This window comes from Pinus tabuliformis, chromosome 1_1 (genome assembly GCF_031772625.1).
Source record: "Pinus tabuliformis cultivar Carrire ecotype Pingquan chromosome 1_1, CPIR1, whole genome shotgun sequence".
NCBI classification, from domain to species: domain Eukaryota; kingdom Viridiplantae; phylum Streptophyta; class Pinopsida; order Pinales; family Pinaceae; genus Pinus; species Pinus tabuliformis.
The window spans coordinates 142164106-142180593 of NC_142297.1; positions in this window are offsets into that span (position 1 = coordinate 142164106).

Genomic DNA, 16488 nt, shown 5'->3' on the forward strand with positions numbered 1-16488 from the left:
ATATTTGATATTAGTGGTTAATAATTTTTAAAAATTTATATATTTTTTCAAATATAAATATTAAATATATATTTTTATAAAATAAAATTCAGGTTGAAAAGTGAAAATAATATAACTATTTTTTATTTTTTATTTATTTTGTTTGTTTGTTTGTTTGTTTTCGTTTTTTTTATGATAAAAATGTTACTATATCTCAATTTTGTGTGGGTTTGTAATTAATTTATATTTTGAGTTAAATTTTTCATTGCAATTTGTTACATATTTTTGATTAGTTATTTCAAAAAACTTACTAAAGATTGAATTAGAGTGCCACATTAAGGGAACAAAAAAGAATGTCATTGTTTCATATTTGGGAAAACTAGCTAAATAAATAGTAAGCAAAGTATCCAAAGCTCTAGACATTATAGAGATAAAACAAAGAAAAGAAAATTGTAAATCAGAGGGATATTGTTTCTCTTCGGATGAATGGGATGGTCTATATCCTTGCAATGAGGATCCATTGTTGGGCTGGAGGTGAGCCTATTTCAAGGTAAGCAAGTAGTCTCTCAATGTACATTAGCAAGAGCTTTAGTTTACCAACTTGTGCAAAATATTATTCCCTGCATCTCATTGGTCAACTAACAATTTTTGTAGAAGTGGCTTGATGTGCAAGTATAAGTCCACTATGTACAAGTAGTGACTTTCTCTGCCCCTAGTATTCCTAATGCCAGTGATCCAGAGTGCCAGACCCTCCAAGGCCTTGGAATCCAAAACACTTTCACTCATGCCAAACCTTCCTCAACCATGTGAATTTTCAACTGATTGTAAGGGGGCATGTGGTCTTGATAGTAATGCCAGGAGGCCTTAGCGTGGAACTATGCTCTCGAACCTCCCATGTTACCATTTTTTGCCATCGCCCTTGCGTCAACCTCTATGGCGGGTCATTGTCGTTGAAGGAAGAAGGAAACAAGTTGGACAGAGTTGCCCTAGAGTTGAAGGACAAGGGAATTGAAGCCCAAAGAAGAGCTAATCACTTCAAGGAGGATGAAATCCAAGCTAGTGATCACCTTGGTGTGCCCCTTAAAAACTTCAAATTTTGACGAGGGGAAAGCTAGGGAGAGGTGACTTGGTGAAGACCCGAGCATGGGAAGAATTCTGACTAAGAGTTATGGTGGAGAATGGAAAAGAGGGGAATATTGGCATAACGAAATGGAAAATTTAATGATGAACCTAGAGAATGACCTCAAATCGAAATATTGGGAGGCTTTGATGACACAAGTGAAATTAATGCAAGACAAAGGGCGAGGTGGTGAGCACATCATTCAAGGCATTAGTTAATGATGGTGCATGTTGGGTGACAAATAGAAGAGGGACGTTGCCTAGGGTCGAGTTATGCCATTAATCAACCACATCATTTTTGGGCATAGTCACTTTGTTCAGGTTCAAGTTCATGTACTTAATAGTGTGTTTGGTTTAGATTTAATTTTTACATTAGTTAGATATAAAGTATCATTCAAACATGTTTTTATTTATTTATAATAATACATGTAGGATTTTTTTTTTTAATTATTTGATTGTAAATATAAAATTATAGTATATAATTTTAAATGATTATTTTTATTGTCTTTATTTTAAAATGAAAATTATTTTATTATTCATCTCATAAGATAATAAAATTTTAATTTAAATAAAATTTTAAAATGACTTTTCAATGATATTAACAAAGAAGACCACACTAAAATTATAAAAGATTGTATTTATTATTAAATTGTTTTTTTAAGTAAAATTATAGAAGATTGTATTTATTATTAAATTACTTTTTTTTAAAGAGATTTTAATAAAAATATTCTTAAATATTATAGCATTGTAATTTTAATTATTTTTCAATATATTTGTTTAAAATTAAAATAATTTGTTAATTGGTAAAACTAAATTAAATTATTCTATATCATTTAAAATAAAATAAAATTTAAAGATTATATATAACATAAGTATTTAAAAATAAATATTTATAAATTTTTTTGGGCTAAAATAAAAAATCATTTTAAAAATTTCAAATAAAATTAAAAACATCACATTTTAAAAGAAATTCCAAAAACTTTAAAAATATATATCATTACAAATCCACAAACTAGCTTATAACAAATCCACAAAATAGCTTTGACACTTTACAATGCTACTTTTCATCTCAAAAAAAATCATTTAAAAAAAAACCAAAAATATTGAAATAAAGATACATTACAAATGCAACCCACTTTTAATACCCTCCCACTATTACATATTATCATAATATTCCTAGAGATATTCATCATTACGAGGAACTTTCATCCCTTAATAGTTCTCCCTTTCATTCACCACCTTGAGAACATATTAAAAACTTGGTGGTAATTTTTTAAAGTAAATAATATCCATATTTCATATTATTAATAAGATAAAAATTATAACTGGTTTACTTTTGTGTGATTGTTGTAAAGAAAATTAGTGAATTTTTGATTTACTTCTATTATTAATTTAACAATACTATTAATGTGTAGTCACTTTAGAAAAAGATTAGGGATTGTTAAGGGTGAGCGCGAATCTTCTTTTTCTCAACATTCTTGACAAGTTTATTTTGATCTAACTATTTTTCTCAACATTCTTGACAAGTTATTTTGATCTAACTATTTTTCTCAACATTCTTGACAAGTTTATTTTGATCTAACTATATCTCTAGGCATGGTTTCTTCTCAAGGATGATGGGATGATGGGTAAGAGGTTGTACCCTTGTCTCTTTCTACTTCGTTGATCTTTTTCTTTCTCTCTCTTTACACATTAATTTGAATTTTCTTTCAGAGAGCCTCAATGATTAAAGGTTATCCTCTTGGGCTATATGCATTTTCTTTGAATTTAGAGCCATTATGGTTTTCATCATCCAATAGATCTCAACAATCATGAAAATTTCCTTCACCTCCATAATTTGGTCCTTCAATAAACCTTTTCTTTTCCCTTAACTTGTTTTCTAATGCCTCCATTATCTTTGTGTGTCCAACAAAAATTGGCTACAATATCACTTCATTTTTTCCCATGCCTCTCTTATTGCTCGAGGATTGAGTGGGATTAGAGGAGGAGGAGGCTTTGTCTATCTAGAAACGACCCCTCCACTTCTCCACACCCTCTTCCCCTGCGCACCCCCTCGGCCTTGCCCTACACCTCACACTATCTTGCATTGCTAGCCAAGAAACCACACCATAAAGTCACCTTGAAACTAGCCTCTCTGTCATTGTTAGCCAACTACACTAGGGAGTGGAGGGAAGCAAGTGGGTACAATGGCATGATGTTTCCGTACCCTAAGGTCTTGGGCATCACTAGCCTCTTCAACTGTCAAACCTCACTGAAATTATGCAAAGGAGAAACCAGAATAATAACGAGCCAAGAGCTAGGAACACCTTTGTATTACCACTGTGGTGTCTAGGAGAAGGCCACTTTGCTTGCTCAAAGTTTTGTATCCTCCATATTTCTCCTAGTGTCCCTCGTTTGGCTATCGCTCCCCTTACTACAAGCAAGCATCATCGTGTTTAACTTGCCATAAATTCGCAACTTCATGCCCAGGTACTCGCAGATATGTTTACATTAGATTAATGATTGTTGGAGAAGAGTTCACTCTCCCCTCATTATTTCATTACATGACCATGCTAGGAGCCTTAACCTCATCCCTATTAAACGACAATTGCATTATGCTATCAATTAGATAGTTGGACAAGCAACATGTAGGAGCGGTGGCCGCTTCTCATTTTTGTTCATCCCATTTAGGTGTGTAGTAAATTTTTGTTAATGTTCATCAAACATTTTATTTTTCTTTATCATAAACTCTCTCTCTCATTTTTTTTGTCACCTGTTATATTTTTCATCACTTTATATTCTTTATTCAAATCTAAATAGTTTTAACAATCTTTAATTTTGAAATTAATTTCTTTTTAATTATTTTTTTTATGTTACATGCTTGGAAATCTTAGTACATGACACTAAATTATTGAAATGAGATATTCATTAAAAGTTAAACTTCTCACTATTAATTACAATGATATGTTCATTAAGAAGTGTGCTTGTCACTTATGAGAATTGAATGTGAGTGGAAGATAACAATCATTTCTTCCAACCATATGGATTAAATCCAAATGACAATTTTTTAAATATATATGATTTTCAATTCACATTAATCATATATTTTAATTATGATATTCTTTTTCTCCATTTAAGATCTTATTGAAATTAAAATTTATATTTTTTTCTTCACACAGGGGGAAAACCTATCACAACTTAGTGATCAAACCAACAGCGAGGACAACCATCAGTGAGGACGAACGCAGGGTGACTCATCACTGTTAATCAAGGAAAACCACGCCACTCGGAATAACCAGTTGGTGGTCCGTAAGGAAGTAGGTTTTCATACTTGCAAGAGGTACCTCTGAGTCTTGGACCACAAAGCAATTTTAAAACATACTCCATACCCGGATTTTAATCTATGTTGCCATTCTTATCTAATATATTATTTTATATTTAAATCATTTTAAATTTATTTATTTCTATTTTTATGAAATAAAAAAAAAAAGCCATTTTAAATAATAACAACCATATTTATATGATGATTAAATTACACTAAAATCGACCTTAAAACGGTAAGCGATTACATGGAATTTATAAAGAGATTACTCACTTTGAATTTTTTATAAGTTTATTTGTACACTAATATGCTAATTTACCATATTTATTTGGAGAATTCAGTTTTCCACAATTTCACCTTTTTCATTGGTGTCAGGCCCAGCACACCAAGATGTGCCCTTGTCTCGTCTGCGTGCCAAGGCGCTGACCCAAAAGTCTTGATGAGAGGAGATGATTCGGGCGACACCATGTCACAAGAAACGCAACGAACATATCACACAATTTGCGACGATACGAATGAAGGTGTCGAAAAACGGAGGGAAATTTTTATTTTCAACTCTATAGAAAAGTTAATGCATTTTGAATTTTTGATAGCTAGATATAACAATTTTTTTTTTTCTAGTCATCACCGCGCTTGTTATATCTGGCGCATATCAAGACGCATTAACTTTTCTATAGAATTAAAAATAAGAGTTTCCGAGCCATGTCAGCTTGGTGACACGACATGCTGAGCGATGGGCAAGGCATGTTGGCTTGGTGGCACGCTAAACTTCAAGCAACGGGTTGATTTGGAACAAATGACCAACTGAGAGGCATGTCGGCTGAGTGTGGTGCGAGGACATATGCACACAATGAGTAAATGATGTGGACGTTAGGCAGAACGATGAGTCGGCCCGGCCCAAGGCCCCTAACACACAAAGGGGAGCTGACCTGTGCAAGGACGTAAGACAAACCGAAATATGCGAGGCACGACCTGGATAAGAAGACGAGCGACACGATGGAGGAGGAGCAAGTTCGAATCAACTGAAGATACACAAAGTAGACGTGGAACAGGTGCCAAGGATCGAATGGAGATGTGAAGGAGCTGAGAGGGGTGACTCGGGCTTGCGGTCGTGCAGGACCTGAGGTAAACTTGTGTAATGGCTCGATAGGGTAGAAGGGACCCAGGATAGAGTACCGAGTGACCCGGTTGGGGTCCATGGGTAGGAAAAAGGTTTATGTTGTTTTGCTTTAGGGTTTCTTGGCTTTGTAGACTTGAACCGAGCCTTTTGTCTTGGGAAACTTTGTTCTTGTGATTTTTAATGAAAGCTGAGGGCCGGAGGGGTGCTCTATTGAAATGGTGTATGTGTATGATAATGTTTATGTTTCTTAATTTCTTGCCTATAATGCTTAGGTCTTTTTTTAATCAATTAAGTTTGGAAAGAGAAGTGATAATTATGAAATTTAGCAATTTAATATAATATAGAGATTAATATGGGTAATATATATTTATGAAGTGCAGTTTAGGTGAAGTAACATTGTGTTACAAGTTTTAGGGTTTGTGGTGCACTCACAAGGCACTTTGTGATAGTAGGAGGGCTTGGGATCGTGATAATCAATTTTTAATGATATAATTGTTAGAGATTGCTATTTTTTATTGATTATATAGATGAAATAGTCTATTTCATTGGAATTCACTAAAATTCGCAATACATTTTCAAGATTTTTTGTTGTTTAAAACACATTTTAGAATGCATAAATGGATTGAGCACCCTAAAAAATCTTGGGGCATTGAAATTATAAAGATTAGACAGTGTAAATTGAAGTTTTTAGAAATCACTCTTGGATTTTGATTAAAAATAATGAGAAAAATAGTAGTGAAAAATGCCATTTCATCTATAAGTTAGACTATGTCTTTTCCATTACTTAAAATGCTTTTTTCAAATATACAAATATACTTTTTAATGTAAGATATCAATGTCAATCTTAATAATTAATTATTGGTTGGTTAAGACCATGAGTACATACAAAGTGCTTTAGTACAACCATCAATTATCAAGTTCTATTCAATGCTAATTTATTTATTTATCATAATAAATAAGTCCAAATATTTTATCTTCTCAAAATTAATTTTTAATGTTTTTCTTTTTTAATCCCAGGGGAAATCAGTTTAGCATCTGTAGGCTTGTCCTCATTGTGAAAACTATGAGATTCAAGGTTCAAATTCCCTGGTTGTGACCTCTATACAAAGAAGATTAGGACTTAAGTCCCCAAAGGGATTTACTAGTAGTTAGTAATATGAAATTTGAGAGAGGCTCATTTTACAACTCAACATGATGTGTAAGGATGCCCATCCGTCATCAAAATTGATGTCCCCAAAGGGATTTACTAGTAGTTAGTAATATGAAATTTGAGAGAGGCTCATTTTACAACTCAACATGATGTGTAAGGATGCCCATCCGTCATCAAAATTGATGTGTAAAGATGCCTGTAAGTCATCAAAATTGATGTGTATTGAAAGTCATCAAAATTGACGTGTAAGAATGCGTGTCAGTCATCAAAATTGAAATTTTGCTCATAGCGTCCAAAATAAAAAATTTTAAAAATCTAAAAGTATAATAAAAATAAATAAATAACTATACAAAACATTTAAGTAATGTCCACTCAAAAAAATTTACACGCGAAGAAATTGGATCCATATTACATCAGTGTTTAAGATAGATCTATGGTGGTTTAGGAAAATCCCCTAACAAGTCCTTAAACCCCAAAGAGGATTACAAAATAAGTCTCCAAAAGAATTCACTAATAATCAGTAATGTGGAAAATATGAAAATCCCATAAAAAAACAAAAAATTATTAATCGGGATTTAGAAATTATTTTAATAAATTAAAAGGATAAAAAAAATACATATTATAACAAACACCCACAATATTTTTTCAACCCTATTAAAATCGTCCTGAGGAATATATATATGTTTTTGGAAAACAAATTATTTTTATATATAAAAGATATTTTAATTAAATCTTAATATTGAGTAAAGTTTTTATTTTATAAATTGAAAATGATTTATCGCCTCGATAGATGGGTGATCGATCGATCGAGGGGCATGATTTCTCACGTGGATAAATGGGCAATCGATGACTCGAGACGCAACAGCTCATAAATGTTATTTGTGTATTTCTATGTTAAACATGACAACCCCGTCATAGTTAGGGTTTGATACACTTACAGAGCTTGGTGCAAAGGACAACAATAGTGAATAAATTGTCCACTCAGGTAGGAAAATGCAGTGCTTCGATCTCGTGATCATGGTTATTAATGGGGAACTTAGAATGAGGATCATAAAGCTTTTAATGCTTAGGATGGTAATATTTTCTTTCGCTGGTTAGTTGGAAGTACGTGGTAGCCAGCATCGGTTGGCTAGTGGTGGCGGGAGGGAAAAACAGTCCCAGTTCCAGTTTCAGGTGGCGGGAGGAAGTTGTATCTCTGAGATTTATATAATATTGGTCACTTCATTTTGTTCCTCATCTTGGTTTTGATGATGAACTTAGATCTAGGTTCCAAACGAGTAAACCCTTTGTTCTCTATATAATTTCTCAAGAAAATCCAAGCATTATAGTAAATGATGTTAAGTTGGTGTAATTTTAAAAAAAATAATTATTTTTGACCAAAAAAAATAAAAAAAAATGAAATTAATTTTTTTAACCTCCACTCAGATTTATATAAAATTGGTAATAATTATAATAAAATTTAAAAATTTATATATTAATTTTAAATTAATTTAAATATAATTTTTTGAGATATGTGAACTGGTGACGTTTTCCCACAAAGTACATGAACAATCTACTTATTCATCTTGCTTCGAGAAGTTCCTAACATAAAAATTTAATAAATAAATATAATTTTCTAAATTTTTTATTACAATGGCAATGAATTATAAAAAATTATTATTTTAACCTAAAAAATTAATAAAAATAATTTAATATAATTTTTTTTATCATAATCAAAATAAATAATAAAAAAGTTTATTTGGGTAGTTCAAGTGGTGATGGTGTTGGAAATACCCGAGATATTGGATTCCAATCTTGTGCTACCCTCCCCCAGAGTGAGGTGAATAATGGATATGTAAACAATGAAAATCAGAGAGTCCTACCAAGCATTAAAAAAATAATAAAATTTTTAATACTAAATTTAAATATTTTTAACCTAATAAATCAATAAAAATAAGTTTATATAAAAATTCATAACAATCCTAAAGAATTATTAAAATTTACATATTAAATTTTGATTATTTTTAACATAAAAATTTAACAAAGATTATAAAAATATTTGATACCTATTCTTTGAAAGTGTTATTTATTTCTAAGTTTATCATAAATTTGCTTACTTTTGGTAGATTAATTGGCAATTGAAGTCTCACCAAAAAGTCTTGGGTTCAAATCTTGTGCTATCCCTCTCCATTCGAGTGCGAAGTTGCACATGATGAAGATATAGTCCTACCAAACTTATTATTTTTTTTAATCATAAATTTAATTTATTAAAATTATAAATTTGAATTATATAATTCATATAATCTTTGAAGTTTTAAGAAAATAAATTTATTTAAACATTTAAAATAACAATGAAATCACAATCTTCTCCAAAAATAAATAAATAAAACAAGCTTAAAAACAACTAAAATATGCTATAATTAAATTTTTATTTATTTCAAAATTGAAGTGAATAGAAATTAATATTTATATAAATTATTTCAATTAACTAAAAATAACTAAAATTAATAGCTGCTTGAGAAGAATAAATGGTACACTCTTTACCTAATTCATTAATATGATGATATATTAGATATATCTTTTTCAAATTAAGGTTAAGTTTAGGTCGGGTCTCAATGTTAAGTAACTCTTTTTTTTCAAACTAAATTGAGTCTAGACCTTCCCAGCCTCAATGTAAACTCCTAAAATGAACTTTTAAACAAACAAAAACAATTTTAAAACATACTCCAAACCCAACACCTGACATACCCTATATAACCTAATATATAAAACTCTTATCTATAATAACTAAAATTAATAACTTTTAATATTAAAAATTATCATATAAATATATAAATTAACTTTGACCCTATAATATCATATTAGTGTGAGGCCATAATCAAATAAGTTAACTTTGACCAGATAGTTTCTCATTTGTTTTATATTTTAGCAAATAATTTGAATAAATTTATCGACATTTTACAGTATCCAAAATCTCAAAAAAAAAGTCTCCGTACAAATTCCGTATACGAGGACTTCACATCTTCCGCTTTAAAAAATCGATACACCAGCACTTTCGAAATCAGTCGAGTCTTGCACAGGTGAAATGGCTCAACAGTTGCAGCGTTTGAAACACCTCGTATGTCCTGAAACCCAGATCCATTGACTATATCATTTATCTTGCTATAAATGAAATCTGTAGCCAACCAAACACGTATACAGACAATTGTTGCTCAGAGGCGCTTTAATTTCAGCAGACTCTGCAACGTAATGGCTATAAGCAAAGCCGACGGACGAATTTGAAAAGATTTTATGTGACAGTTTTATGTAACTTACATCATCCATGCCTTGGCATCAATGATACCTTCTTAAAAGGTATAAAATCAGAAGCACTGCGAGATTTCTCCGAGGGTTGAGCCAAATCAGCTGTGAAATTCTAGATTCGAGTTCGTCGTGGAGTTATGATTTCTATAAATGCAGAGTGTTCAAGCAGATCGTCCGCGGTGGTGAAAATGGCTTCCCGTGCCTTTAGCTTTTTCGCATACCAGAGCGTTTGGGATCGTGCGGATCTTCAATGGGACGATGATTGGGTAGCAAAAGCGGCCAACAATACAATAAAATGGGAGATCATCCCAACGCTTCCGGAGCACGAGGCGCAGACGTATATGGGCTGGTGTCCAATTTCCAACCCTAACATAAACCCTAATAAAAACCAGGCGGCGCATATGTGTAATGTCGAACCCTAACAAATAAACTCTGATGTGAAATTTATGAGCGATAATTGCCCACGTCACCCATGTCTTGTCATGTCTCGTCCGAATCTATCTTCCCAAAAAAAATCTTTTCGCATGCATGGAATTAAGATGGATGTTTTTTCAATTGGGCTGCGTTATTCTCGCGTGCATGGAATTAAGAATCGGATGCTTTGAATTCGGCTCCGTTATTCGCGACTACAACGGATGGATATGGATGAAACCCTAAATAGAAAGAAGAAAGAACCGATGCCAAGAAACCCTAATGACGCGGGCATATCGAAGGGTGACAAGAAACCTTAATTAGATTACCATATATCAAAAATATCTGTTCAGGAATGGGAAATGAAACATTTTTATGGATTTTTTTTTATAAAGAAATCTGCGTTTGGAAACCAATTATATATATATATATATAATTTTAGATTAATTTTTTATTTATTATGAATTAAAATTAATTATAATATTCAGTGTAAATATTTTCATTTTATTATTATTATTTTTATACACTTTTAATTTGTTTTTGCAATAAAACATTAACTAAATTATATATATATATATATAAAAAGTAATATTCACAGAACTTTATATTTTTTCACAAAATAGTATTTATCTAACTTTTTCCCAATCACAATAAAAACAACATTTTAAATTTACAAAATATTCATAGAAATAAAATTTAATTTAAGTATTATTATTATGTATTAATATTTTTTTCTAAATATTAAACTTTCACTATATTATTAAATATATTAATTTAATTACTAATACAACTAAATTAATAATTTAGTCAGACAGTGGTTTATCTATGATAATCAGAAATGGCATATTTTTGTGCTTTTATAGCAAAATGTAAACAGTCTTATATGACAGAACTATTTCTCGGAGAACTACATAGTGCTCTACACATATATTTATGTAAATATGGAACACTGTTATACACACAGTGGAAATTGCATATGCGTAAAACATCTACAATATGTAATTTTTCCAATTTTAATGAAAAATTACAGATTTTTCCAGGAAAAAAAAAAAAACTAAATTAATAATTTCAATATTATAATAATTTAATTGATATAAATTTTTAATATAATTAAAAATAAAAAATTATTAATATAATAAAATATAATATAATATTACTATATAACTATTGTTTGTATGTTTTTTATATTTTTAATATATTAATATTTTTTTTTCCTTTTAACATTTGAGTTTAAATTCCAATGGTTCAAAATACTTTCAACTTTCCCTCTCATATCACAGAATAGATAAAGCACATGAGGTGCATGATAGGACGGCTGGGGCTGTTGGCTTTCGCACCTCCCAGCGAGTCCTGCTGCGGCCCCTCGCTGGGCGATTTCGAACGGCTATGCCGTATATTGCTGGCTTCGGCCATATTCTGCTTCTGCTGGCGTGGGCCGTATTGTAAAAATTTCTGTAGGCTTCAACCATACGTGGATTTTCTCTCTGAAAAATAAAATATCATTTATTTTTATTTTTTAATATTGTTTATAATAATCCAATATTTATTTTTTGAACTCGTAATTGTTTATAATAATCCAATATTTATTTTTTGAAATCATAAAATTATGATGTAGGGTTTTTATTTTTATTTTGGAATTTTACAAGCAGTAAATAAAATCATTTATTTTTTAATAAAATATTGTTTATAATATTATGATTTATTTTTTTAAATCTTGAAATTACACGGGATTTTTAGTATTGTTTATAATAATCCAATATTTATTTTTTGAAATCATAATTGTTTATAATAATCCAATATTTATTTTTTGAAATCATAAAATTATGATGTAGGGTTTTTATTTTTATTTTGGAATTTTACACGCAGTAAATAAAATCATTTATTTTTTAATAAAATATTGTTTATAATATTATGATTTATTTTTTAAATCTTGAAATTACACGTGGGATTTTTTAAAAATCCATTTAGGACTTTCACACGTTTCATTCCCATTTATGTATAAAATTTTGAAAAGAAAACTTTTCCGTCACCTCACAACTTGCGGGTGTTACGACATTACCATGACATATTTATGGAATGTTCTTTATGTTTGCGGGATTTTTAATCACGGTATGTAGTTAGAATAGGTTAAATTTTTTTAAAAAATCATGCAGAGTAATTTTTTAATTATGTTTTTGATGGTGTAAATGGGTTTAACACTATAAAAATTAGTAATTTTTGAATTATGTTTTTGATAGTGTAAATAGATTCAACACTATCAAAAATTTCTAGGGCACCTTAAATATTGAGGTTTGATCGCTTTAATATGGATTTACAAAAAGTTTACAAAAATCTCTATTGGATTTTATCAAAATCTTGCCCGAATTTCCATGATTTTCAGGGCAAATTTGTAAAGCTAGTTAGGGCTTTTTAAGGATCCCAATTTTATGGGATTTTTTTTTTCAATTGTAAATGAGATTTTTTATTTTTATTTTATGATGTTTCAATATTTTTAATTCACATTTATATATTATTAATTTATTAATTTAAAATTTAAAAAAATATAAATAAAATATTATTAAATTGAATTTTTATGATTAAATTATGATGATAATAATGATGATGATTAACATTCACTAAGATTAATGTGGTCTATCGAACCTTAAGAAAGTAAGATTAATTGTGACTCTTTAATATTTTATTTCTATGATAAAAAAGAAGGGAAATAAGCGTTCCTAGATCACTATAGTTTACTTAACAAGTTAAGAAGGTTGGTAGTGTGACAAATGTTTTGGAAGAGAATGGATGTGGGTAAGAGTGGGACAATCCAAGAGAAAACGTTTTTCATCTTCAACCTTCTTAGTATCATAAAGGTGACAAAACGTTTTTCATCTTCAACCTTCTTAGTATCATAAAGGTGACAAATTTTTTCGTGTCAAGGTGTTTTGGGAATAGTCCAACGCCCAATTTCACTTCAAAGCTCATGAGAATTAGTTTTTATCTTCACAATGTTCATTTTCTTCTTAGCACTGGTGAAGGCAAAAAGACAATTCTAGTTAACAAGAGTGGGGTTAATCATCTCCTTATAATACCTTAGCTTCCTTTTTCCCTCTATCTCTTTATCATCCCACAACTTATTCTTAATTTGGAAGAAATAGTATTTTTAATATTATATTTATTCTCCAAAATGATCTCCTTCTTTATTCCCCAATGGCTGAACCAAGACCGTACATCCTTATGCAAACCTCGCTTGAGATGGAGGTGAGAGTTTTGGCTAAAGTTAGAAGAAATTTTGGGGAACGTCTTGGCTTCCATGTTGTAAAACTTCTTCTTATACATCATATACCTAAACATAGCCATACTTTCTATGGGGGAAAGGCTAACTTAAATCAAGAGGATAGGATATGGAGTATTTCCTTTAATCTTGAGGTTGTAGGTTATAAATTGCTTTTGAATTAGCTTGATCTTCCTCCATGATTCTCTAGATACACTGCAACCCCAAACCTCACATCCATATAAAATAATGGGGGTGACGAAAGTCTCAAAGAGGAGTTTTTTTATTTTTATTTATATTTATTTATTTATTTTTCAAATCCAAAAATCTGTCGACTTACAATTGTTTTGAAGCTCATAATAAGCTTTCCAACCTCCAATAATCCTCTTCTTGATGCTATAATTCCAGTTGAGCTAAAGATGAATGTCAATACCTAAATATTTGTATGAATAAAAATGTTCCAAGCAATTGTTATCATAGATGAATTTTTCACGATTGATCTTTTTGGATTTAATGCTGAAAATGTTAGCATTAATGTCAAATGATCATCTTAATTACGTTATGGTTGATTATTGTTGACTGCGTTATGACTAATTTATGTTGATTGCTTGAAGTGCAAAGGGTGATAAGTGATGTGAAGTGCAAAGGCTATGTTGATCAATGTGAAAGTTGAACATTGTTAAATAAATATGTTGATTGATTATTTTAATGTATGACTTACAATCAAAATGGAAGATGGCACATGATGTCTTGAGACATAAGCTGGAAAATGTATGCTTTTATTAATGAAAATCCTCAAAGTCATTAACTTGTGGCTGATATAAAAATGAAACATATAGATGATACAAATATGAAAAGATTTCAAGATTCGTGTTTTGCAATCATTGTTGCTAGCCTATATTATTACAAAATTCTAAATTTCAGATTTGGAAATGGAGAGACAAATTGTGAACAACCTTAGAAGACCAAGAGACAACTCCTCATTTCATATTCTTGCATAGAATACAAACAATCAATAAACTATGTCTATAAAATATACATTGTTGAACAAGAAAATTACTTTTTGGTGTTAAGTAGTTTGTATGAGAGGGTTCATGAGAAACATTCTGGCGAGGAAAAGAAGATAAAAGTAGCAGAAGAGGAACATAATTGAAGGAGAGAAGAATAGAAGATGAACAAGAGACTTGAAAGCAAAATTTGATATTAGGTAACTAGAAAACTTAACTTTGTATTGTAATTGGGAGATTGCAGTCTTCTTTCAAGTTGTAGCTTGATAAATGACAGGTTGTAGCCTATTGAGGTAGGAGCCTCTTGTTGGTTGTGGTATGTAAAAAACTTTGTGGGACTTGAAGCTTCCTTGAGGTAGCATCCTCTTGTAGTTTGGAGCCTACAAAAAATTTGATGTAATTGGGAAGTAGGAGCTTGCCTTCACATCACTTTCAGCCAAATTTTTTTGGCTTTCTCCCTTACGGGTTTCCACTTATATCTGGTGTGTCATGTGTTGTTTGTTCAATGTTTTGTGAATACTTTCTAATTCTAAATAAGTATATCTGAAAATGTCTCTTTGGTAACTGAAAAGAAACCATTAATATTCGAACATATATACAAGTCATTAGATGCATAAAAGGATAATAGAAAAAATAAATAGGTTGAGAAAAGTATTGGAAACTTGAAATCGATGATTCACCCCTCATCTCCCACCCTCCCAGTGATTTCCAAACATACATCAACAGGTATCAGAGTAGGTTCCTTCAGTATCAGTATAACAACTGGAAGGAGGACTTGAATCATTAGAATGACTAGTTAAGAAGGATGCTCAACAAATAAAGCCCCTTTATTCACTAGCACAAATTATACATTCTGGAAAGTGAGGATGAAGACATTTAATGTCTCTTTGAGTATAAGTTTGCGCTACTGCATTGATGGGATATGAAGAACCAAAGATAATGAGTAGTGACAATGATGAAAAATTAGAATTTACAGGTAATGCAAATGCTATGAATGTTATTCTTAGTAGATTAAGTGAGTCACAGTTTATTAAAGTAATGCATTGTAAAAAAACTAAAGAAATCTGGAATAAACTACAAAATATTCATAAAGGAGATAACAAAGTAAAGATGGCCAAATTACAAGTATATAGATGCATCTTACGAAATTAAAAATGAATGAGGATGAAAGTATTGCTAAGTTATTTCTATGAGTAGACGAAGTTTTTAATGTCATGACGAGTCTAGGAGAAACAATCGAATAAACTGTAATATTTCAAAAATATTGAGGTCATTACCTTCAAATTTCAATCCCAAGGTTTCAATTATAGAAGAGACAACAAACTTTGAGACTTTGAACATGGATCAACTACTTTGTTCCACGACAACATACGAGATAAGAATTTCAAAAGGGAAATCGACCACCAGAAATGAAACTTTTAAAGTAGACAAGTCTTAGAAGACAATGAATGTTCATGCTCAGGTTCTGATGAGAAAGAGGCAAAATTTGTGAGAAGATTGTAGAAAGATACATGTAAGTACAAAGGAAAACTCCCATTTAATTACTTAAATTGTGGAAGAGTGTGGCATTATGCTTTCAAATGTCCTTATAAGAAAGAAGAAAATCAATCTAGAGAAAAAGAAAATGAAAAGTCTAATAAAATGCAGAAAGAGAAAAAGTTTAAAATGAAAAGGTTCTATGCATAAGAAGATAGTAGTGTATCTAAAATATCTAATGAATCCTCTAGTGAAGATGGAACTAGTGAATTCATGTTGATGGCCTTATAAGAACTTGAAAAAGATTGCAAGGAATGTGAAGAAGAAGAGGAAGGTGAGGTAGATCTTGAGGGGGAGTTGATCAACGCCTCGGAGGAAATAGACAGACTT